Source organism: Coregonus clupeaformis, chromosome 21, assembly GCF_020615455.1.
Source record: "Coregonus clupeaformis isolate EN_2021a chromosome 21, ASM2061545v1, whole genome shotgun sequence".
Taxonomy (NCBI): domain Eukaryota; kingdom Metazoa; phylum Chordata; class Actinopteri; order Salmoniformes; family Salmonidae; genus Coregonus; species Coregonus clupeaformis.
Genome location: NC_059212.1, coordinates 7,057,952 through 7,077,104, shown reverse-complemented (window position 1 = coordinate 7,077,104; position 19,153 = coordinate 7,057,952).

Here is a 19,153-nt window from a genome sequence, read left to right as displayed (position 1 = left end):
GAGAACTGGAAGGAATGGCGGCCAAAGGAGGTGTTGGCTTTGGGGATGACCAGTGAGATATACCTGCTGGAGCGCAGACTTCGGGTGGGTGTTGCTATGGTAACCAGTGAGCTAAGATAAGACTGGGATTTGCCTAGCAGTGATTTATAGATGACCTGGAGCCAGTGGGTTTGGCGACGAATATGTAGTGAGGGCCAGCCAACAAGAGCGTACAGGTCACAATGGTGGGTAGTATATGGGGCTTTGGTGACAAAACGGATGGCACTGTGATAGACTACATACAATTTGCTGAGTAGAGTGTTGGAGGCTATTTTGTAAATGACATCGCCGAAGTCAAGGATCGGTAGGATAGTCAGTTTTACGAGGGCATGTTTGGCAGCATGAGTGAAGGAAGCTTTGTTGCGAAATAGGAAGCCGATTCTAGATCTAACTTTTGATTGGAGATGCTTAATGTGAGTCTGGGAAATATATTTAGTGTATTTGTTGCCGAGGCCAGTTCCAGTGTGCAGCTAAAAAAAATTGGCTTCTAATTTTATGTTGATGTAAAAATAAAAATAAAATAAAAACCTTCTGAAATGCTCTATCAAATCAATTCTTATCTTGTCGTGTTGAAAATGGACTCAGTTCAAATGTTTTTTTTTGGAACGTCTACAATACAAAACGGTCAATACCGTCCATTACTGTTGTATACTGTTCTGTTGAAATCTGAATATTATGTCTTGTACTGTAGTTATCCAGAAAACTAAGTAGCAATCAAGCAATAATTTACAGTTATATACAGGTATCTGTATTTCATGTTATGTACTATTTTCCACAGTTGTTTTCTCTGACTGTTACAACAGTACTTGCTTATATTTGTGTAGTACAATTGTCATTCGTTTCACATGAGAAATACATAAAGAACTATTCTTAAAGATGTTTGGAGTTTGTGTGTTTTTTTAAGCTCCGGCATAATCCGTTTTTCCTTTTGCCCTGAATGTACTGTATCTTCAAATATACGACGTATGCTACGCTATACATTAATACTATATACTACTAAACTATACTTATCAAATCACGTTTTATTTGTCACATGCTTCGTAAACAACAGGTGTAGACTAACAGTGAAATGCTTTCTTACGGGTCCTTCCCAAAAATGAAGAGAGAAAGAAAATAGAGAAATAATAGAAAAGTAATAACAAGTATACAATGAGTAACGCTATCTTGGTTATGTACTGTACACGGGGTACCTGTACCGAGTCGATGTGCAGGGGTATCCAGAACGCTGCAGCCCGTCTGGTGTTCAACCTCCCCAAGTTCTCTCATGTCACCCCGCTCCTCCGCACACTCCACTGGCTTCCAGTTGAGGCTCGCATCTACTACAAGACCATGGTGCTTGCCTACGGCGCTGTGAGGGGAACGGCACCTCCTTACCTTCAGGCTCTGATCAGACCCTACACCCAAACGAGGGCACTACGTTCATCCACCTCTGGCCTGCTAGCCCCCCTACCTCTACGGAAGCACAGTTCCCGCTCAGCCCAGTCAAAGCTATTCGCTGCTCTGGCACCCCAATGGTGGAACAAGCTCCCCCACGACGCCAGGACAACGGAGTCACTGACCACCTTCCGGAGACACTTGAAACCCTACCTCTTTAAGGAATACCTGGAATAGTATAAAAGTAATCCTTCTACCCCCCCATAAAAAAAAAGTGATTGTCCCACTGGCTATCATAAGTTGAATGCACCAATTTGTAAGTCGCTCTGGATAAGAGCGTCTGCTAAATGACGTAAATGTAAAAATGTAAATGATACGTGTATATATAACTAGGAATAAAGCTATTTGGTTAACTACTGTATTTAACTATTTAGCAGTCTTATGGCTTGGGGGTAAAAGCTGTTCAGGGTCCTGTTGGTTCCAGACTTGGTGCATCGGTACCGCATGCCGTGCAGTAGCAGAGAGAACAGTCTATGACTTGGGTGACACCGCCTGGTATAGAGGTCCTGGATGGCAGGCAGCTTGGCCCCAGTGATGTACTGGGCCGTACGCACTACCCTCTGTAGCCCCTTGCGGTCGCATGCCATGCAGTTGCCATGCCAAGCGGAGATGCAGCCAGTCAAGATGCTCCCAATAGTGCAGCTGTCAAAGCTGTCAAAGCTGTCAAAGCTAAAATACCACCTCTGCAGGATTAACAATTCAACTCACCCCTGCCTACCCAATAGCAGGTCAGATATCAGTCCTCATTAATCCCTACAGGTCTGATAGATGCTGCTCTGCCTTACCACTGAGCTAGTCTACAGCTTGCGACTGTTCCTCAAACTCAACAGTAAGGACCTTACAGTAAAGTGGGCTATCCCCGAAGTCGAGTGCCTACGCTCCCTCACCCTGAACCTTATAAACCCGGCGCCTTCTCAGGATCGTCTGGGCCAGAGTTTCTACCTCGGCACACCATGAGCGGGTCGCCCTCCTCTGGATTGACTTTAGCCCAGAGACACCCCTCCCTACGACTCCTACCAATGCACTCAATAACTATAGTCTCAGGCAAGGTTCCTTTATACCAGCTACTCGGGTTCCCTATGGAATGATTAACCAAGAAAATTAGCTAGAGATCCTCAATTAATCAAGCCTATTTCAGAGACCCAGAGTAAAACGACATGCACTTGTATAACTCTTTGATGACACAGGGTTTCAGAACAATAAAGCAAGTTTATTCAAAATTCCAGAAACAGGCATAAAAAATCCCAGATCAATCAATCAATCAATCACAAATCAATATCACAAATCAATGATGAGCAAAAAGTGACAGTGAACGTTTTTTGTCTGTTACAATTTTATGAGAAGCAAAATATTGAATAACAAGAAAACGGTTTCTTACCTTCTAATACTCTATAAACAGTTTTTTGGCTGCCCCCTCAGGATGATCAGTCCTTCAGATGGCGTCTAAAACTCGAACAACTACTTTACCAAACTTCTATCAATGAGGTAACCTTAAGGATTCCTTCTAGAATTTTACTTTAACTGAGTATAATAAAAATCAAAATATCAGTATAATAAAAATCAAAATATCAGTATAATAAAAATCTAAATATACTTTCAGCTAAAAAGCTACATAAAAAATCTTCTTCCAGCTGTCGACAGTTTCTTCTAGCAAGCTCAAAGAGAGTTCTCCTCTCCCAAAAATCACAGCTCTTTTATACCCTCCATTCTTCTTTCTGCTAACTCATCGTGACTGACACCTGCTCCGATGACGCGTTCAGTGGTTAACACCTAATGCGGACTTCTCTCCTTTCCTCACCTAGGCAGGACGTTCGCTTACACAGGATGCCCGCCTTGACAGGATGTCTCCTCCTGGACGCTCTGACCAGGGAACTTCCAATGCAGACTAGCATTCTTAATGTTCTTTGTTAACATTAACTTTTAAAACATTCATTTTTAAACATTACCATTCCCCACTTAGCTCCATTATAATCCCACTCTAACCTAATTTATTACACTCCCATTACCTCTTAGATATCCAACAAGTTAAACATCACATCATTACAACATTTCAGCATTATAACCTTTCATTATCAACCTCATACAGGCCCTACGGCCTTGTCCCTATAGGCTTAACAAACCTAGTCTATATGCATCATACCTTAATGCAAACAACATTATAAAATTGTTAACCATTTTACTGCATTACTCTAATCCCCCTTTAATAATATATTCCACTGTACATTTCCCCATGCTTTCAAACTTTAACATTTAACATATTCAACCTTTAATCATTATTTTAGTAAATTCCAGTCCCAATTCATTTATTTTACTTATTTTTCTTATTTTCCTTAGTCAATGTCAATTCTCTCTCAATGTTCATTCTTCTTTGTGCTCCGTGTTTGTGTGTGAAAGTGGAACTTCTTCATGAGTGTGTGTATGGAAATGTGTCTCTAAAATGTCACAGAAAAGCCTTAGCCTACTACTCTTGACACAGCTGTAGAACTTGAGGGCCAAATCTTTTCAGCCACCTGAGGGGGAAGAGGCGTTGTCGTGCCCTCTTCACGACTGTGTTGGTGTGTGTGGACCATGATAGGTCCTTAGTGATGTGGACACTTTCCGGAGGGTGGTGCAGTCAGCCCAACGCATCATCAGGGGCACACTGCCTGCCCTCCAGGATATCTACAGCACCCGATGTCACAGGAAGGCCAAGAAGATCATCAAGGACCTCAGCCACCCGAGCCACGGCAGGTTCACCCCACTACCATCTACAAGGAGGACACAGTACAGGTGCATCAAAGTTGGGACCGAGAGACTGATAAACAGCTTCTATCTCCAGGCCATCAGACTGTTAAACAGTCACTACTAGCTGGCCTCTGCACAGTGCCCTGCCCTGAACCTTAGTCACTGATACTAGCCGGCTACCACCCGGTACTCTACCCTGCACCTTAGAGACTGCTGCCCTATGTACATAGAGTCATTGAACACTGGTCACTTTAATAATGTTTACACACTGTTTTACCCACTTTATATGTATATACGTATTCTAGTCATAGCTCATCCTATATAACTACTGCTGGACACACCTTTTCTATTCATATACTGTCCATTCTGTCTATACACACCATTATATACAGTATATCATGTATATATATTTATATTCCGGATTTATTTATTTTTACTTTTGGATTATGTGCGTATTGTTTTGTATTGTTTTCTAGATATCAGTACTGTTGGAGCTAGAAACATGTGATAACATCTGCAAATCTGTGTACGCAACCAATACACTTTGATTTGATTTGACCTGTAAGTTTGCATATGTTTTTGTAAAAATGGTCCCAGCCATTACAAGTAAAATGCCTTCAATCTAGCTTCTGAGGGCCTAGCCGATGGCTGATTTAGCAAACTAGATTAATCTCCCCAGAGACCACCAAAGAAAAATACTGATTTTGATATTTTTGCTCTTCAGTGTTAACCCTTTCCTTTCCAACACAAACTGAAGAAATGAGAATATAATTGAAAATCAGAATATAATTGAAAATAATAATATAATTATAATACCATTGAAATATCATTGAAAATATTCAATTGAAATTAAATTGAAATGTATATTTTAAAACTAAAACCATTATATTATAAATCCTTAGGCCTTCTCTGAAGGCGTAGAAGGTCCTCACGGTTCCCCACTGTTCGAATTGCACATTGTTCTTGAATTCTAAGAATTTTGAGTCATGCATTCTTTCAGTACAGTCAAATCCTAATATGGCCTGTTCCTCAGGCAGAGATTAAAGCCTATTGTCCTGGCTGGACTGAAATGCTTTTTTAATGGAGATTCTCTTTGATCTTGTTGTTTAGTCCAGGAGTAAGTTTACTGTCATCTGTTTCTGGGAAACTGGCTCATAGTGTTTTGGAGTAAGAGCTAAATCTTTCAATGAACACAAGGCCTATATTGATTTATTTATTGCAGGTCCCTGTCATATCACACCTTGTCTGTCTGCTTTGGCCGTGTTGAGAAGAAGCTGTTAATGCCATGAAGAGATAAAGGCAGACGAAGGAGGCTAATGTCAACACTTTAATCTACACCTCCGTGGGAGAAGTGCACAAAAGTTGCCTTGCTATTGTAAAGCCGCTTTGACTCACCTTCGTCTGTACTGAAGTAGCAGATTTCTGTTTGTGTAGAATATATGGAAACTGTCATAGGGAACATGATATACGTACTGTAAGAGATACTTCGTACTGTCTGAAGGGGCTGAACTAGCAATCAAAAGAGCCATATAGTGGTGTATTATTTGAATGGCAACAAAACAAAAATGGATACTGACATATATTAAAGAATATGACATAACCAATCTCTGCAGAGTAGCATGGTGTTCATTTTCAATTATTAATAATTAATTCATTTCAAGCTTTAAAATAAATTAATCAGTAATAAATCAACAATCAAATGTCACTGCATCCCCACCGACTGTTTGTATTGGAGTGAGATCAACAAAAAAGGGTTGCCATTTTGAAAGATGCATTCATTCTTCTCCTGCATCTGTGTGAAATCTGATCCAGATCTTTAGAAGTGGCTTATGTAATAGTCCTGATGATAAAAAAGTTTTTTTCCACAGGGGATCTTTTCAAGCAAACAGGCAAACAGAGTTAAGCCTACTGGGAGCGGGCAGAAGAACAATGCCTGTCCAGTTTAATGACTCAGTTACACTTTCTCACAAAAGAGGGAAAGTAAGTAACTAGGTTTGGAGTTCTAGAGGGCCACCACCTAGCCTCGCGCAGGTAAATACACCTGGTCTAAAATACTGTTTGAAATAATTGAAAATACTTAATCTGTGCTTGATTGAGCTTGCCTGTCTAAATGGACCAATGGAATAATCCCAAACAGTAAAGCCCACCCATCTGGCACTCCAGGAAGACCAGAGCAAACGCTCAAACGATTTGAACGATTTCGAATAGTATTTGAACCCAGGTGTGCAGGTAACACGAGGCTAACAGCTAGCATGTCTATTGAATAGCTGGCACGGACAGGAGAACCATTGCTGCTTGTCACGGGATCTGGTGAGAAGAGAGGAAAGAGGAGGAGAGAAAAGAGAAAGCATGTTTCCAATTCAGCGAGACACGTGTTGGCCAAGCCTTTCATTTAGGCTGTTTGTCTTGGTAATAGAATATCCCCCTTGGGGTGAGGGGAGTGGCTTTCTGAAAGAGAAAAGTCATGCGTTACATATATGTTCTGTTGTAGACCAATCCAATGACCTGTGTACACACTATATTGTACGTTAGGAGGGTATATTACATACAATGAAATGGGAAATAGCCTACAGCTAGAGGGACATAAAATACATTATTTAGTTAGGGACCTTTTAGTTGGGGGACCTTTTAGTTGGCAGACCTTTTAGTTGGGGAACCTTTTAGTTGGGGGACCTTTTAGTTGGCAGACCTTTTAGTTGGGGGACCTTTTAGTTGGGGGACCTTTTAGTTGGGGAACCTTTTAGTTGGGGACCTTTCAGTTGGGGGACCTTTTAGTTGGGGACCTTTCAGTTGGGGACCTTTCAGTTGGGGACCTTTCAATTGGGGGACCTTTTAGTTGGGGGACCTTTTAGTTGGCAGACCTTTTAGTTGGGGGACCTTTTAGTTGGGGGACCTTTTAGTTGGGGAACCTTTTAGTTGGCGACCTTTCAGTTGGGGGACCTTTTAGTTGGGGACCTTTCAGTTTGGGACCTTTCAGTTGGGGGACCTTTTAGTTGGGGGACCTTTTAGTTGGGGACCTTTTAGTTGGGGGACCTTTTAGTTACAGAGCTTTTAGTTTGGCACCTTTTAGTTGGGGACCTTTTAGTTGGGGGACCTTTTAGTTGGGGACCTTTTAGTTGGGGACCTTTTTGTTGGGGACCTTTTAGTTGGGGGACCTTTTAGTTACAGAGCTTTTAGTTTGGCACGTTTTAGTTGGGGACCTTTCAGTTGGGGACCTTTTAGTTGGGGACCTTTTAGTTTTGCACCTTTTAGTTTGGCACCTTTTAGTTGGGGACCTTTTAGTTGGGGACCTTTTAGTTGGGGGACCTTTTAGTTGGGGACCTTTCAGTTGGGGACCTTTTAGTTTGGCACATTTTAGTTGGGGACCTTTCAGTTGGGGACCTTTTAGTTGGGGACCTTTTAGTTTGGCACCTTTTAGTTGGGGACCTTTTAGTTGGGGACCTTTTAGTTGGGGACCTTTTAGTTGGGGACCTTTCAGTTGGGGACCTTTTAGTTGGGGACCTTTTAGTTTGGCACCTTTCAGTTGGGGACCTTTTAGTTGGGGACCTTTTAGTTGGAGACCTTTTAGTTTGGCACCTTTTCTTTTAGTTGGGGACCTTTCAGTTGGGGACCTTTCAAAATCAAATCAAATCAAATGTTATTTGTCACATGCGCCGAATACAACAGGTGTAGACCTTACAGTGAAATGCTTACTTACAAGCCCTTAACCAACAATGCAATTTTAAAATCACAAAAAATACAATATAAAGTAATATGAAATAAAAGTAACAAATAATTAAAGAGCAGCAGTAAAAATAACAATAGCGAGGCTAAATACAGGGGGTACAGGTACCGACTCAATGTGCGGGGACCAGTCCAAAACATGCATTCATTCCTTGAAGTTACCGGCAATGGAACGTTTCAGAGAGACTTTATACAGTGAACATGCAGATTGATTTCTGTGTACATCCAATGTAGAGTTGACGTCCTAATGTGGTTGGTCGGTACCCAACTGGACACAGCACTGATGTGCTCCCTGATTGGTCTGTTGAAATTGTGTTTATGAGATAACATCTCTGAGCGACACACATAGGTGCAGGCACACAGTCACACACACACACAGTCGAAAACACACACACACACACACACCAACAATCTGATACATTCTGTAGTACAGACACATTACTAGCTAACTGTAAGACAGTGTTTGACCCGGGGAAAACCCCATAATATTCATGTCCTGTTTTTCTTCTCTTCACGTCCGCGGGGTCATCAAGGTCAAGGTTCAGGTCAGCGGGGTCATCTACTTCTGTGCTTCCCCCTGTGGAAGCCGGGCCTCGTTGGAGCAGAGAGGTCGGGGAGAGGTTACTCGCACATTCACCAGCCTCTTGCTCGAAGTCTGCTACCACCCAGAGGATGCCCACAATTAGGGTAAGCAGAGTGCCTCTACTTGTGGGAGTGAAAGGAGTAACATCTTCTTCTGTAACATCTTCTTCTTCTGGCTCTGCTACTTCCTTACAGTGGGAGGCGTGGATCCAGGTGTCTTTCCCTAAGCACTTTACCGCTGTTGGGGTGGTGAGGGCGATCTGATGTGGTCCCTTCCACCTGGGTTTTACAGGTTCTTTACCTCTTTCGTGCCTCCTGATCACTACCCAATATCCAGGCTGGAGATCGTGATGGGGACGGTCTCAAGGGGAGTTTGGGCAGCAGAGACCTGTCAGTGAACAGCTTGGAGTTAGTCAGAGCTATACAGTGAGGGAAAAAAGTATTTGATCCCCTGCTGATTTTGTACGTTTGCCCACTGACAAAGACATGATCAGTCTATAATTTTAATGGTAGGTTTATTTGAACAGTGAGAGACAGAATAACAACAACAAATTCCAGAAAAACACATGTCAAAAATGTTATAAATTGATTTGCATTTTAATGAGGGAAATAAGTATTTGACCCCTCTGGCAAAACCCTTGTTGGCAATCACAGAGGTCAGACGTTTCTTGTAGTTGGCCACCAGGTGTGCACACATCTCAGGAGGGATTTTGTTCCACTCCTCTTTGCAGATCTTCTCCAAGTCATTAAGGTTTCGAGGCTGACATTTGGCAACTCGAACCTTCAGCTCCCTCCACAGATTTTCTATGGGATTAAGGTCTGGAGACTGGCTAGGCCACTCCAGGACCTTAATGTGCTTCTTCTTGAGCCACTCATTTGTTGCCTTGGCCAAGTGTGTTTTGGGTCATTGTCATGCTGGAATACTCATCCACGACCCATTATCAATGCCCTGGTTGAGGGAAGGAGGTTCTCACCCAAGATTTGACGGTACATGGTCCCGTCCATCGTCCCTTTGATGCGGTGAAGTTGTCCTGTCCCCTTAGCAGAAAAATAATGTTTCCACCTCCATGTTTGGGGGGATGGTGTTCTTGGGGTCATAGGCAGCATTCCTCCTCCTCCAAACACGGCGAGTTGAGTTGATGCCAAAGAGCTCGATTTTGGTCTCATCTGACCACAACACTTTCACCCAGTTCTCCTCTGAATCATTCAGATGTTCATTGGCAAACTTCAGACGGCCCTGTATATGTGCTTTCTTGAGCAGGGGGACCTTGCGGGCGCTGCAGAATTTCAGTCCTTCACGGCGTAGTGTGTTACCAATTGTTTTCTTAGTGACTAGGGTCCCAGCTGCCTTAAGATCATTGACAAGATCCTCCTGTGTATTTCTGGGCTGATTCCTCACCGTTCTCATGATCATTGCAACTCCACGAGGTGAGATCTTGCATGGAGCCCCAGGCTGAGGGAGATTGACAGTTATTTTGTGTTTCTTCCATTTGCGAATAATCGCACCAACTGTTGTCACCTTCTCACCAAGCTGCTTGGCGATGGTCTTGTAGCCCATTCCAGCCTTGTGTAGGTCTACAATCTTGTCCCTGACATCCTTGGAGAGCTCTTTGGTCTTGGCCATGGTGGAGAGTTTGGAATCTGATTGATTGATTGCTTCTGTGGACAGGTGTCTTTTATACAGGTAACAAGCTGAGATTAGGAGCACTCCCTTTAAGAGTGTGCTCCTAATCTCAGCTCGTTACCTGTATAAAAGACACCTGGGAGCCAGAAATCTTTCTGATTGAGAGGGGGTCAAATACTTATTTCCCTCATTAAAATGCAAATCAATTTATAACATTTTTGACATGCGTTTTTCTGGATTTATTTGTTGTCATTCTGTCTCTCACTGTTCAAATAAACCTACCATTAAAATTATAGACAGATCATTTCTTTGTCAGTGGGTAAACGTACAAAATCAGCAGGGGATCAAATACTTTTTTTCCCTCACTGTACAGTCCTTCATCATAGTGTCATCCAACAGATGAAGATCTGGGACTGCAGCTGGTGGTGAAGCGGGGGTCCTCATGGGATGGGCCATCAGTACCTCATGTGGACTGAGGCCAGTTTTCCGGACTGGGGTGGAACGCATTGAAAACCAGGCCATGGGTAGCGCATCCACCCAGGTAAGTCCTGTTTGAGCACATACTTTTGCCCGTTTATTTTTCACAACGCCATTGTAACATTATACAAGTCCAGAACTTTTTCGGGTGAAACGGTACATGCTGATTTCTCTTAACTTGCCTCATGTCACACAGTTCTTTCATTATCTTCGAGTTTAAATGTTCCCCCCTGTCTTTATCATAACTTTGTGGGACACCGAATCGTGGAACTGTATCATGTAACAGGCATTTAGCCAGTCTTCATTTGCTTCCACTTTAGATGTGGGGATCGTTTTTTTATTTTTCACACTTCATTTACATAGTTATAGCATAACTTCCATCCTTACATGGACTGTAATGGTTTTGCTCTTCCGAGGTTGGGGCACACACACAAACACACGCGATACACACTCACAGACACACACACACACACATGCACAATACTCACACACAGCCACACCCTCTGTGTGGGATGCCATTGAGAAATCCGGGGTATTTGAAACAGGACTGGAGCGGAGGTATATCTTGCCAGTCAGGCAGCCTGAGACTGGATGTGCGTCGTTTTGATTAACGCCTAGGGCCAGGCATGCAGACCTGAAAAACCAGCTGCTCTGAATTACACTTACCAGCATTACCAGCTTCCACACACACTCCACAGAGAAGTAACAGAAACCATCCAACATTCTGTGTGTAGTTTCTGTGGTTTCTGCGTCTCGTGGGATTTTATGATTTTCTTTTTCTTCTTCGACTGGCATTGTATCCCACTCCTCTCCCCTCAAAACCCCTCCCCCAGCTGCAACGGTCTCTGAGTGGACTATGCCCCCCTCGGCTGAGTGAGTGGGCGCCAAGTGCTGCTTTTGAGGCTCCTAGAAGAATGGTCTGGGACAGAACTTGACAGACAGCGGAGACAGCTAGGTGAGCAATCTGAAAGAGGGAAAGTAGTGACAAAGGGCTTTCTTTCCCACATACTATATCTCTACCAGTCTCTGTTGTATCTGTGAGTGAGTTGGTCACAATTCTGACTAATCTGGGAGTGGGATAGAACCGGGTAGGGGAGATGGGGGAGACGGGGGAGACGGGGGCGAGGGGGGGTCCCAGACGTTGTGGCGACTGCCAGGCAGCAGGTGATTCTCAGGTGGAACAGAAAAGCCGGTCGATCTTTCTTAAGAGAGCAATAAATACTTCTTTTTTTTTACAATCAACAATTATTCCAATAGCCTTGAATTTAGAAAATGTGTTAATTTGATTGTATATGAAGACTGGTTCCTCTCAGTATTGTTCTAAAAGCAGATCAGTGACCTGCCATTCTGCTGTCTTTGGCTTCTCTCCAGCTGCTATAGAAAATGTCATCTAGCCCTTGTTTTTGAGGATGCTCTTCCACACACACATTTCCCCTATGTTTAAGTGGTTTGATAAACTCAATATGTGTCTACTATCCGATGAACAGTGTTAGATAGTACTAGATTAATGTCTTGTTTGTGGCACAGTTCGTCGTTGGCAGTCTCCTTTTGGGAAATACTATAAATATATAGTTTTGTCCTGACTGTCTTTTGAAAGGCTGCTAACAATGAATTTTGAACTGAGTGAAGTCATTGTACAAGCACACCCTTTTCACAACTCAAACAGAGACACGCTCAAGTGTTTTTTTAGTCCAGGTTCAGAGTATACAGTGGGGGAAAAAAGTATTTAGTCAGCCACCAATTGTGCAAGTTCTCCCACTTAAAAAGATGAGAGAGGCCTGTAATTTTCATCATAGGTACACGTCAACTATGACAGACAAAATGAGGAAAAAAAATCCAGAAAATCACATTGTAGGATTTTTAATGAATTTATTTGCAAATTATGGTGGAAAATAAGTATTTGGTCAATAACAAAAGTTTCTCAATACTTTGTTATATACCCTTTGTTGGCAATGACACAGGTCAAACGTTTTCTGTAAGTCTTCAAAAGGTTTTCACACACTGTTGCTGGTATTTTGGCCCATTCCTCCATGCAGATCTCCTCTAGAGCAGTGATGTTTTGGGGCTGTCGCTGGGCAACACAGACTTTCAACTCCCTCCAAAGATTTTCTATGGGGTTGAGATCTGGAGACTGGCTAGGCCACTCCAGGACCTTGAAATGCTTCTTACGAAGCCACTCCTTCGTTGCCCGGGCGGTGTGTTTGGGATCATTGTCATGCTGAAAGACCCAGCCACGTTTCATCTTCAATGCCCTTGCTGATGGAAGAAGGTTTTCACTCAAAATCTCACGATACATGGCCCCATTCATTCTTTCCTTTACACGGATCAGTCGTCCTGGTCCCTTTGCAGAAAAAACAGCCCCAAAGCATGATGTTTCCACCCCCATGCTTCACAGTAGGTATGGTGTTCTTTGGATGCAACTCAGCATTCTTTGTCCTCCAAACACGACGAGTTGAGTTTTTACCAAAAAGTTATATTTTGGTTTCATCTGACCATATGACATTCTCCCAATCCTCTTCTGGATCCTCCAAATGCACTCTAGCAAACTTCAGACGGGCCTGGACATGTACTGGCTTAAGCAGGGGGACACGTCTGGCACTGCAGGATTTGAGTCCCTGGCGGCGTAGTGTGTTACTGATGGTAGGCTTTGTTACTTTGGTCCCAGCTCTCTGCAGGTCATTCACTAGGTCCCCCCGGGTGGTTCTGGGATTTTTGCTCATCGTTCTTGTGATCATTTTGACCCCACGGGGTGAGATCTTGCGTGGAGCCCCAGATCGAGGGAGACTATCAGTGGTCTTGTATGTCTTCCATTTCCAAATAATTGCTCCCACAGTTGATTTCTTCAAACCAAGCTGCTTACCTATTGCAGATTCAGTCTTCCCAGCCTGGTGCAGGTCTACAATTTTGTTTCTGGTGTCCTTTGACTGCTCTTTGGTCTTGGCCATAGTGGAGTTTGGAGTGTGACTGTTTGAGGTTGTGGACAGGTGTCTTTTATACTGATAACAAGTTCAAACAGGTGCCATTAATACAGGTAACGGGTGGAGGACAGAGGAGCCTCTTAAAGAAGAAGTTACAGGTCTGTGAGAGCCAGAAATCTTGCTTGTTTGTAGGTGACCAAATACTTATTTTCCACCATAATTTGCAAATAAATTCATAAAAAATCCTACAATGCGATTTTCTGAAAAAAAAATGCTCAATTTGTCTGTCATAGTTGACGTGTACCTATGATGAAAATTACAGGCCTCTCTCATCTTTTTAAGTGGGAGAACTTGCACAATTGGTGGCTGACTAAATCATTTTTCTCCCCACTGTATGTATCACATATATCAATAGTCAATTGTATATCTATACTACCAGAAATCCCTGTTGATACATTTGATACATTTAATATATTTTGCCATTACAAAATTATGTTCTTAATGTATTGCATAATGAAATGTCAAGATTAAATATAACCCTGATTTTGGATTTGGATTCAATACATTCTCATCACTTCTAGAAGGAGTGATCTCTTTGCCTCTCAGGAAAGGCTTGTTTGCCCGGGGACTAGATGGAGCCCTTCAAGTACCCAGACACCAGGGCCTGAAAAGTGGGCTGTGGGTGAACGGTGAACTGCTTTGGGAACAATTCATCAAACATGCAGTGGAAAACTAGGAGTCAACAAACGTTTCTGTAATTTTAGCGTGTGACGAAGAGCCCGAACATCGCTGATAGCTGCGTGATATTATATGAAGAGCGACTAGCTGCACCTGTGCCATATTACAGCTTCAGAGCTGACTGTCTTTGATTGACTGGTTCAATATTGACTCAGACCTGCATTTGATTAAGGGTTAGGGTTAGGTTGCTCAGTTCATTGTACTGTGTAGAAAGTTTAGCCGGTTAACAACGCTAGGCTTTTTTGTTGTTGAGGAAACTAAATTGTCTGTTGGAAGCCAATTGTATGAAAAGAACAATAAAACCATATTTGTTTGCTGAGGGAAATGGAGAGGATATTAGCTTTGTGGAACAACATACAGTACACACATGTGGCTTGAGGAGTTAGAGAGGGGTTAGAGAGGGGTCAGAGAGGGGTTAGAGAGGAGTTAGAGAGGGGTTAGAGAGGGGTCAGAGAGGGGTTAGAGAGGAGTTAGAGAGGGGTTAGAGAGGGGTCAGAGAGGGGTTAGAGAGGAGTTAGAGAGGGGTCAGAGAGGGGTTAGAGAGGAGTTAGAGAGGGGTCAGAGAGGAGTTAGAGAGGGGTCAGAGAGGGGTCAGAGAGGAGTTAGAGAGGGGTCAGAGAGGAGTTAGACAGGGGTCAGAGAGGGGTCAGAGAAGGGTTAGAGAGGGTTCAAAGAGGGGTCAGAGAGGGGTTAGAGAGGAGTTAGAGAGGGGTCAGAGAGGGGTCAGAAAGGAGTCAGAGAGGGGTCAGAGAGGAGTTAGAGACGGGTCAGAGAGGAGTCAGAGAGGGGTTTAGAGAGGAGTCAGAGAGGGGTCAGAGAGGAGTTAGAGAGGGTCAGAGAGGAGTCAGAGAGGGGTTTAGAGAGGAGTCAGAGAGGGGTCAGAGAGGGGTTTAGAGAGGAGTCAGAGAGGGGTCAGAGAGGAGTTAGAGAGGGTCAGAGAGGAGTCAGAGAGGGGTTTAGAGAGGGGTCAGAGAGGAGTTAGAGAGGGTCAGAGAGGAGTTAGAGAGGGTCAGAGAGGAGTCAGAGAGGGGTTAGATGGAGAAAGAGGAAGAACAGCAAATAGAACAAAAGGTACAGTTGAAGTCAGAGTTTATAGTCGGGTTTATGTTCAGTAGACTATTGGTTGTTGAATAAATGCAGGTGATTGGTAGGGCATTGTTGTATCGGCCTACTTCCTTTCTTGAGCTAATTGTATAACGTACTCCTGAAACAGAAAATGTTTCAATTTTAATGTCATATTGATCTCCAAACGTCCAGAGAACATCCCTACAATGTCCAGAGAACATCCCTACAATGTCCAGAGAACATCCCTACAACGTCCATGACTCAGCTATACAGCATGTGATCATAAAGTTATTAATGGCTGTCACCTCAGTAAATATGTAATTAGTAATCGCCCTGATTCGACCATGACTTAATGTTGAGTCACCAACAGATACGGAGTTGTGTGATACTTGCTGAAGAGGAAGCAGACAGAGGAAGAGTGGTGAAATTGGAATTGGAAGCGTTAGTTGAGGTCCATTATTCTCTATTTTGACTGTCTGAAAACAAAAGACTAATTGACTATTGCCTGAGATACTGTTTCAAACAGTTGAGAATCAAATTGTTGTAATTTTGTTTAAAATATCCTGCACACTCTCGGTCGCAACCTTGAACAAACAATGTGTACATGGAGGGAACCCCCTTTGGAGCACTTCTTAGTCTTAGTACAAAACACATCCTCATCCTCTTTGACTATACCAACTAACCCTATTCCACTATATTAGATAATTCCAGCTGTGCATTCGAAACACAGAGAAAGGTAAAATCTCCGTGTCCAGCGTCAGTTGGGTTTCATAGAAAAGCCATGCGTGGGGGTCGTAAACCGCATCTCACCTAGCTTCCTGATTGACCAGCTTAAAAGGGGATCTTATCCAATAGGAAGTGGCCCTGGAAGTGGAATCAAGCTGTCTGACCTGTGGGTGAACCTAGCAGTGGGTGCTGCCAGGCAAAAAGTACCCGGAAGCACTGGTCTGTAGCCAGCTTTTTAAATATTGTTGTGATGGTTTTAGTTAGTGTTGTGGTTGGTAAGGCAGGTCCAGGATCAGATCAGTAACCTATAGGTAGCTTGGTTATTAGGATATGGCATGGGCTGTCACAGGGGTAGTGAGGATAGTTGTGGGCGTTGGACTCTGTTAACCTGAAGGGTCCGAAATAAATCTCAGATACTGCTGAGACAGCAATACTGACTTGATTCCATTATAACCATGGGCATCACAGGAAATGGCTGATTAAAAAGACAGTTCACCCAAATTACAAAATGACTAGTCTTTGGACAAGGAGAGACACAATCCATGCTTTGGTATTGTTTAACTGGCTGCTGTCAACAAATGGTTGACCACAGAGAATGGTTGACCAAGGAGGTTCCCCACTGATCCTCAGACTAACTTTTCTAGTATGTTATTGAGGTTTTGTTCGAGCAAGGGTGTCTTACCAAGAATTAAAGGTCTTGAGACGGAGTAGGATCTGGCGTCATAGAATCATCGTTCTTCCTTTCTTACCAACTGTAAATATCTATGTAATTAGGGCTAACATGATGTCGCGATAATATTAATTTCTGATCCTTTTACAATCAAAGTCTCCATAGTGACTGACTTTATGAAGACTTCAGATCTGTGTGTTAAATCCAACATGATCTCCCGAGCTAGAGAACAGGCTGCATGGAGGCTCAGGTCTGAAAAATGGGGGCAATACTTGACTGGCCTGTGATTCAGGATATGTGCTGTGTACTTTTCCCTCAGGGTTAGTGCCTATCTATAATACTGTTAGACCATGCACATTTTATGAAATGTCTAACAGATGCCACCCTTTACCTTTCTCAACAATAACATCTGAAAAGTTGTACTGAAAAATTGCACAATTAAAGCAAACATTACGTATGTCTTCAGGCTTCCATTAAAGAGATACACAACTTCCTTTCGGATTATGGATGAACTATGCCCCTTTAAGCCTCCCCAAGAGGCTAGAAGCTCTTGATTAAGTCACCACTCTTATTAAAAAGGGATCCAAAAGGATTCTCCTATGGGGATAGCTGAAGAACCCTTTTAGGTTCTAGATAGCACCTTTTTTTCTAAGAGTGTAGGTGTTGAACTAAGGTTGCTATTGTAATTTAACAAGAAGATCTACTTTTTTTATTACCATTTTTAATTAGCTTTTTATTTTTTATTTTTTTAATCCTCACAAGCTGTTAAACATTTAATAACATTTGTATGGCCTTAGGTAGTGATTGACTTTTTCAACCAATGGATGGCTTATTATAACTGTCCAATTGATTGGTTGATGAATTTATATACTGTACTTGATTGGCTGTTACTATTTTGGGGGTGGTTGTTATGCTGATAGCTGTGGAGCAGAGACACAGTGTCTGCAGGCACATTGACTTCCAACATGTTGAGCACTCTGGACAGTAGTTTGGAATGATGGAAAACAGATGTGGGGCCTCCCGGGTTCTGCCCTGCACAGTTCTAACAGGCCTTGCATCAGGAGAGGAGGCAGCTATCTACGCGCCCCCAGCGTGGAAAATATTCTTGCTGTTATGAAATTGTGTTTTGCATGTTTTGTGGTGGTGAAGCCATTTGAATGTAATCAGCTAGGAATGGGGATGACTTATTTTTGTTTCTCTGAGTGTGTGTGTGTGTGTGTGTGTGTGTGTGTGTGTCTGTGTGTGTGCGTGTGTCTAATCAAATCAAATGTTATTGGTCACATACAGTGGGGGAAAAAAGTATTTAGTCAGCCACCAATTGTGCAAGTTCTCTCACTTAAAAAGATGAGAGGGGCCTGTAATTTTCATCATAGGTACACGTCAACTATGACAGACAAAATGAGAAAATAAAATCCAGAAAATCACATTGTAGGATTTTTAATGAATGTATTTGCGAATTATGGTGGAAAATAAGTATTTGGTCAATAACAAAAGTTTCTCAGTACTTTGTTATATACCCTTTGTTGGCAATGACACAGGTCAAACGTTTTCTGTAAGTCTTCACAAGGTTTTCACACACTGTTGCTGGTATTTTGGCCCATTCCTCCATGCAGATCTCCTCTAGAGCAGTGATGTTTTGGGGCTGTCGCTGGGCAACACGGACTTTCAACTCCCTCCAAAGATTTTCTATGGGGTTGAGATCTGGAGACTGGCTAGGCCACTCCAGGACCTTGAAATGCTTCTTACGAAGCCACTCCTTCGTTGCCCGGGCGGTGTGTTTGGGATCAATGTCATGCTGAAAGACCCAGCCACGTTTCATCTTCAATGCCCTTGCTGATGGAAGGAGGTTTTCACTCAAAATCTCACGATACATGGCCCCATTCATTCTTTCCTTTACACGGATCAGTCGTCCTGGTCCCTTTGCAGAAAAACAGCCCCAAAGCATGATGTTTCCACCCCCATGCTTCACAGTAGGTATGGTGTTCTTTGGATGCAACTCAGCATTCTTTGTCCTCCAAACACGACGAGTTGAGTTTTTACCAAAAAGTTCTATTTTGGTTTCATCTGACCATATGACATTCTCCCAATCCTCTTCTGGATCATCCAAATGCACTCTAGCAAACTTCAGACGGGCCTGGACATGTACTGGCTTAAGCAGGGGGACACGTCTGGCACTGCAGGATTTGAGTCCCTGGCGGCGTAGTGTGTTACTGATGGTAGGCTTTGTTACTTTGGTCTCAGCTCTCTGCAGGTCATTCACTAGGTCCCCCGTGTGGTTCTGGGATTTTTGCTCACCGTTCTTGTGATCATTTTGACCCCACGGGGTGAGATCTTGCGTGGAGCCCCAGATCGAGGGAGATTATCAGTGGTTTTGTATGTCTTCCATTTCCTAATAATTGCTCCCACAGTTGATTTCTTCAAACCAAGCTGCTT